The sequence below is a fragment of the Mus caroli genome, chromosome 16 (assembly GCF_900094665.2).
Source record: "Mus caroli chromosome 16, CAROLI_EIJ_v1.1, whole genome shotgun sequence".
NCBI lineage: Eukaryota > Metazoa > Chordata > Mammalia > Rodentia > Muridae > Mus > Mus caroli.
The window spans coordinates 13763932-13770199 of record NC_034585.1 but is presented as its reverse complement, the minus strand read 5'-3'; positions in this window follow the sequence as shown (position 1 = coordinate 13770199).

Below are 6268 nucleotides of genomic sequence, written 5' to 3'. Positions count from 1 at the left end.
GGCTGTCCTGGAACTCACTTTGTAGACCAGGCTGGCCTCGAACTCAGAAATCCGCCTGCCTCTGCCTCCTGAGTGCTGGGATTAAAGGCGTGCACCATCACCACCTGGTTTAATTTAGTTTTTATGTGTGTGTTTTATCAGCATGTCCATGCACCATGTACATGCAGTGCCCATGAAGGCCAGAAGAGGTCATCAGATGCCCTAAAATGAATTACAGATGGCTTTGAGCTGTGGGTGCTGGGAATCCAACCACATCCTCTTGGAAAATGCTCTTAACTGCTGAGCCATCTCTCCAGCCCCTAAAAGTTTAGTAAAACTTCAGCTCTCCCTCACACTGGCCAGTGCTCTTCTGTGTCAAAGCCTTAAGTGTATGGCCTGAGCTGAGGTCCCTAAAAGATTAATGGAACCTCCACAGGCTGCTGCATGTGACAGAAACAAGCTGTGGCCCTGGTAACAGCTACACAAGATAACAGCAACTGAGGGCTCAGGTGGTTTGCCCTGTCTGCAACGTAGGCAGGCCTTGTCCTTGCTGCAAACTCAGGCCACACACACCTTATACACAATCACACAGACAGGTTGTGAAGCACTGCACACTGCTGGCCAGATCTGGACTCAGGCTCGCCTGGGAAGGATGGCCCCGGTCCAAGGCTTTCTCCCTGCTACCCAGGAGCCATCCCCTGCCTTGAAGGAATCAATACACCAATCAGGGAGACAGTCAACGTTCTCACTCCCTAACATGACATGTTATTTGCTCTCTGTCCATACTGGCATCTCCTTAGAGTTCACTCAGCCTTCTCCATCTCTCACCCAAGGTCCTAAATTCCCTATAACAAACACCTGTCCACCTTGATGGTCACCTGCATTAGGATACCCCTGCAGCAGCTTCTGCTGGCCCTGCCCAGCCCCCAGGACTCCCTTTGCTGGTCCTTCTCTGATTCTTTCAGCCTCATACCCCTAGCCTGCCCCCAATTCCTATTGTAAACCACTGACCTCTCTCTCCCACAGACTTCTCACAAGTGGGAACCCCCTGCCTCTGCCTACTGTGCCTTGATTACTGTTTGCCCAACACTGAGGTTTGAGGAGGCTGCCCTGTGGCGCCCACTTCTTACACCTTCATCAACACCTTTTCAGATGGGATAATCAAACTCCCCAAGGTCTGCTTGCCTCTTGTCCCTACTAAACCTTCCTAAACCCTTCCTTGACTGTGACTTCACAAAACACAAGTTCAAGCCAGTCCTCACTGAGGACCGGGGCACAAACACCTGCCACCTGTTGCTCTCCAGACATGCACCTGCCAGAGGGAGTCCCTGCTCCCCCATTTCCAGCATCCCAGCACCTCAAATATAATCCATCCTTCCCAATGCTGTCACTTTGTCCTTGGTACTCAGCACTGGGCAGCCACAGAAACCCAGCTAGGATGGTGCCCAGAACATAAGATAATGTATGTACAAACAGATGGCTGCTTCTGATACAGGAACCTGGCAAGTTGACAGAGGACACAGACTCTTGCTGGGAGAAGCTAGTATTCAAAAGCCAGGTAGATGTGGCACAGGCTCCCCGTGTCCTCTCACTGCCTACCTCCCCCACCCCCACAGTGACACAGCTGGGCAGCTGTAAGCTCACTGGGCCACTGGAGAGCCAAGCAAGCAGCCATTATTCTTTCCAAGTCTCAGTAGTGTTCCCTGTTCCTACCAGGGGTGCTAGAGGCTGGTCACTGATACCTTGGACTATTTTAATGATATGGTTTGACCCCACACTGTGAGAAGGTCAGAGGTGAGACGGATTATTGGTGGCACACTGAGGAACCCCAATGTCTGCTATCTGTTCCTGTGCACTGGGCCCCAAGCTACATCTGTCCACACTAAACCCCAGACCTGCCCTACAGTGGCCACTTCATCAAAGAGAGTGTGGTCTGTGGGCAGGGTCTTTGGGGACACTATAATGGCAGAAAGGTACACTTGAAACTTCATTACTGAAGTCAAGCTGGGCTGAGACTTGCCTTGTACACTGTTGATGTGAGTGAGTGTGGATACGCATACTAAACTACACTGCACACATGCAGGTAAAGAGCAACTTGCTGCAATCTGTTCTCTCCTTCCATTATGTGAGGCCCAAGGAGCACACCCAGCTTGTAGCAAGCTTCTCCATCCACCAAGTCAGCCTGCCAGCCTGTGCTTTAGACTTAGGTCCCCTCATGCCCTATACACCACCCAAAATTCCAACAAGTGCCAGATAACCACCCCCATTCTTGTACATGATGCTCATTCTCCAGGACACCAACCCAATTGTTTCTACATCTAAGAAGCAATGTTGAGTCCTCTTCCAATACTCAAGTGACACTAGAGACCCCATTGTGTTACAGGCCTTCAGGGTCAGGGCTGGTTGTCTGCAGGTCCTCAGCATCTTATTCAGAACTTAAGGAAAATTATACAAACAGTATTCACAGCAAAGCTCAGTGAGGATGGGAGGGGAGTGAGGTTCACAGCCAGCTCGATGCAAGAAGAAACACAAAGGATGTGTATGGATGGGGTCCATACAGAGGAAATAGTTGCTAAGGGGCAGTGGTGCTCTATTTTGATTGATAGGCTAAATTATATATCTCTCTTTGCACATGTACCTTCCCATAATGCATCTGATTTTAGTCATATCCGTACAACTATACATAGGTCCAAGATGGTAAATAGGAGATGCTACTCTAAACTTTAAGAATACCTTACTGCACATGAACTCAAACTAGTTCAGACCAGTTGACCTTCCTATTCTCATGCCTGGACATAAATAGGATACAGGCCAGGAGTGCCTTTAATCCCAACAGGCAGGCAGGACTACACAGTGAGTTCTAGGCCAGACTTTTTAAACAATAAAACATCTCAAGTATCACTGCCTAGAATCTATTTGATGGTCATATAAGGAGAAACCCCATTGGTAGAGGGTCCTAGGTTGCTAACAGGTTGATAGATGTGTGTACATTATCCATGCAGGGAAACCTGCCAACTGTGTTGTCAGAAGAGGGTTTTGAACATGTGGCCTCAGACTGCATGCTGACTCACTAGCACTGGCTAAGACTGGGAAGAGTGTACATGTGAGCCCTGGTACAGGAGGCTGGGTGGCAGCTGCCCTTGCAGAGACTAGGGAAGCATGCTGGGCTCCTGAGATAGCTGGCATATGCCACATTCTGACAGACGCCAGCAACGATGGTTCTTTAGTACTAGGGATGCCCTGGGGTGATCAGTTTTGTCACCTGTGGTCAGAAAGAAAACTGATACTAGTAAGTTGACCTCAAAATTATATGAGGCTGACATTTTTATAAATTTGCTGGCCAGCAGTTGTGCCAAGAAATGTATGAGCTTTGGCTAGGGGACTATTGCCCCAAGCCATATTCATCTTGTGCACACTCGTGTGTGTGTGTGTGTGTGTGTGTGTGTGTGTGTGTGTGTGTAGGTGTAGAAACTGCAAGTCAGTATCAGATGTCTTCCTCTGACACACACACAGAGCAGTGCCTTCTGTAGTGTCCAGAAATACCAGGCCTACCACTCTGCAGGCCAGCATTTATCCAGTGCCCTGAGAGCATCCAAGTATGCAATTGATGCACCTGCCTTCCCTCAGCCCAACCATACCCCCTCCCTCCCTCAGTGACTTTGGTGAGCTTCCTGGTCTAGGGGACCATCTTACTGACCCCCAGCTGGCTATAGCTGAGAACAGGCTGGCCTGAGGGGGGCAGGAAGACAGCATGGATCATGGGCACAGCTACAGGCTCACAAACCCACAGGGGCCCAGGCTAGGTGATTGCACATGTGTCCAGATGTTCCTACTCAAAATCTGGGACTTGAGACAGACCACCACACCTGATCTCCCAGCCTGTGAAGGTGGCAGCACACCCACCACTACTGACAATGGTAATATTCTGCAGATGGTACCAGTACCACCACCACCACCACCACCACCACCACCACCACCACCACCTGCTTTACACTGGATACTGGGAATGTGACATTCAAAAGTTCCCTTTACAGGTTAGTGAAATAAGAAATGAAGTTGTAAGGACTCAGAACCCAGAACCCAAATAAAGCCAGATGCTGTAGTATTTGTCTGAAGTTCCAGGACGTCTGTAGGAAATTGGGAAAAATCCCTAGAAGCCAGTCTCGTGTGCAGAGCAGCCAAAGATGTTTTTCTAAAAAAGTCTCAGGCTGGAGAGATAACTTAGTGGTTAAGAGCACTGCTCTTCCAGAGGTCCTGAGTTCAGTTCCCAGCAACCACACGGTGGCTCACAACCATCTGCAATGGGATCTGATGCCCTCTTCTGATGCGTCTGAAGACAGCTACAGTGCACTCACATACATAAAATAAATAAATCTTTAAAAAAAAAGTCTTCTGTGGAAGGTGAGGACTAACACTCAAGGTTGCCCCTGACCTCCATGCACACACTGACACACACAGTCACCCACACCCAGGGCAGCACATGCGTGTACCTTGGCACTCCCACAGATGAAAAAGCAGGTTTCGGGGACTGCAGAGATGGCTCAGTGGTTCTGAACACTTGCTGCTCCTGCAGAGGACCCAGGCTTTTGTTGTTTCCCCCACCCCTCCTTTTCTGTGGGTAGAACAAAGTTCCAGGGTAGGAGGATCTGTGATTCTCTAAGCCAGCTGGGGTCCACACAGCTACCCTCCCGCACGCCTCAGCATTTGGGAGGTGGAGATAGGAGGGTCAGAATCATTCTATCCTCAACTATGAAGTTGAAGATGAGCCTGGATGACATGAGATCCTAAGATGAGAGTGTCTTGCCAAGCATGACGGCACAAACCTTTAATCCAGCCCTCAGGAGGTAGAGGCAATCAGATCTCCGAGGCCAGTCTGGATTACACAGTGAGGGGTACAATGAGATTCTCAAAAAAAAAAAAAAAAAAAAAAAAGGAAAACAAAACTGTGACTCTTAATCACAAGCATAGTCTGGCCCACCAAGCACTTTAACTGCGTTCTACCTTGCTCCTCTTCTGTGATCACATGACATTGTGGTCCTTTACTGCAGTTTATGTCCAGGTCCTGTGGGATTTACACTGTAAGAGGAAGCTATGCTGTCCTGAAGACTGAGCTTTCCTCAGCACTGAGCAGGGCCCTTCGAGGTGAAGTGCAGTAGCTAGAGTTGTCCAAAGCCTCTTCAAATAAACCTGGGAACGAACAAACCGGTGCCAACTCACAAAGCGCGGAGACTGCTCAGTGAGCACTGTGTGGTTGACACTAACAAAGCCAAGCCGCATGTACATTCACAACTGCAGAAGGAAACTGTGAAGGAAACCTAGAAAGGAGCCAGCTAAGATCACGGTTTGGGGGTGATGGGGGGCGGGGGGAATGTCTTTAAGCTATGTAAGATAGTTGAGCTGGTCATCAAAAAATTTTTAAATTTTGGGGCTAGAGAGATGGCTCAGTGGCTAAGAGCTCTTCAGGAGGTCCTGCAACCACACGGCTCACAGCCACCTATAATGTGCTGAGGGATCATTCTGTGCACTGTATATTCTGATGCTGGTTACTATGCTCGGAGACCTGGTTGTCATCTGGATGTTGGCATTGTCATATCTGGAGCATCTCCTGTCTCAATGATGTGTAAAAAAATTTTTTTCCATTACCTTTGATTGGTTAATAGTTGATTCAGTGTAATTGAGGAAAATATGTAATAAAAATATTAAAAATTAAAAAAAAAATAGTTGATTCAGCCTATAGCTGGGCAGAATAGAAAGAGAGGAACATCCAATCTCAGTCAGAGGTCCAAGCAAAGAGGGAAGATGGAGGAGGAGAGCAGAAGGACCAGTCTTCACAGTTAGGGGAGTAGTCACGAGGACACACATGGACCAGAGCAAGCCAGGGTAAGACTCAGATGCAGGTAAAGAGCCACGTGGCTGGGAAGTCGGCAGCCATGGAGGGTTAGAACAGATGAGGATCTGCACAGCACAGTGCTGCAGCTTGTTAATAAATCTTTTAGGTCTCTGTGCTATTTACCAGGGAGTTAAAACTGGCAAGAGTGCAGTCATTGAAATGCAGGCACTACTTGGGCACAAAAGAGGACTTAGAAAAGCCCCAGGAATTACATCTATAATAATAGGATTCGATCCCCTCTTCTGGCATGCAGTATATGACAGAGCACTTACATACATAGATAAATCTTTAATTAAAAAAAAAGCCGGGCGTGGTGGTGCACGCCTTTAATCCCAGCACTCGGGAGGCAGAGGCAGGTGGATTTCTGAGTTCGAGGCCAGCCTGGTCTACAAAGTGAGT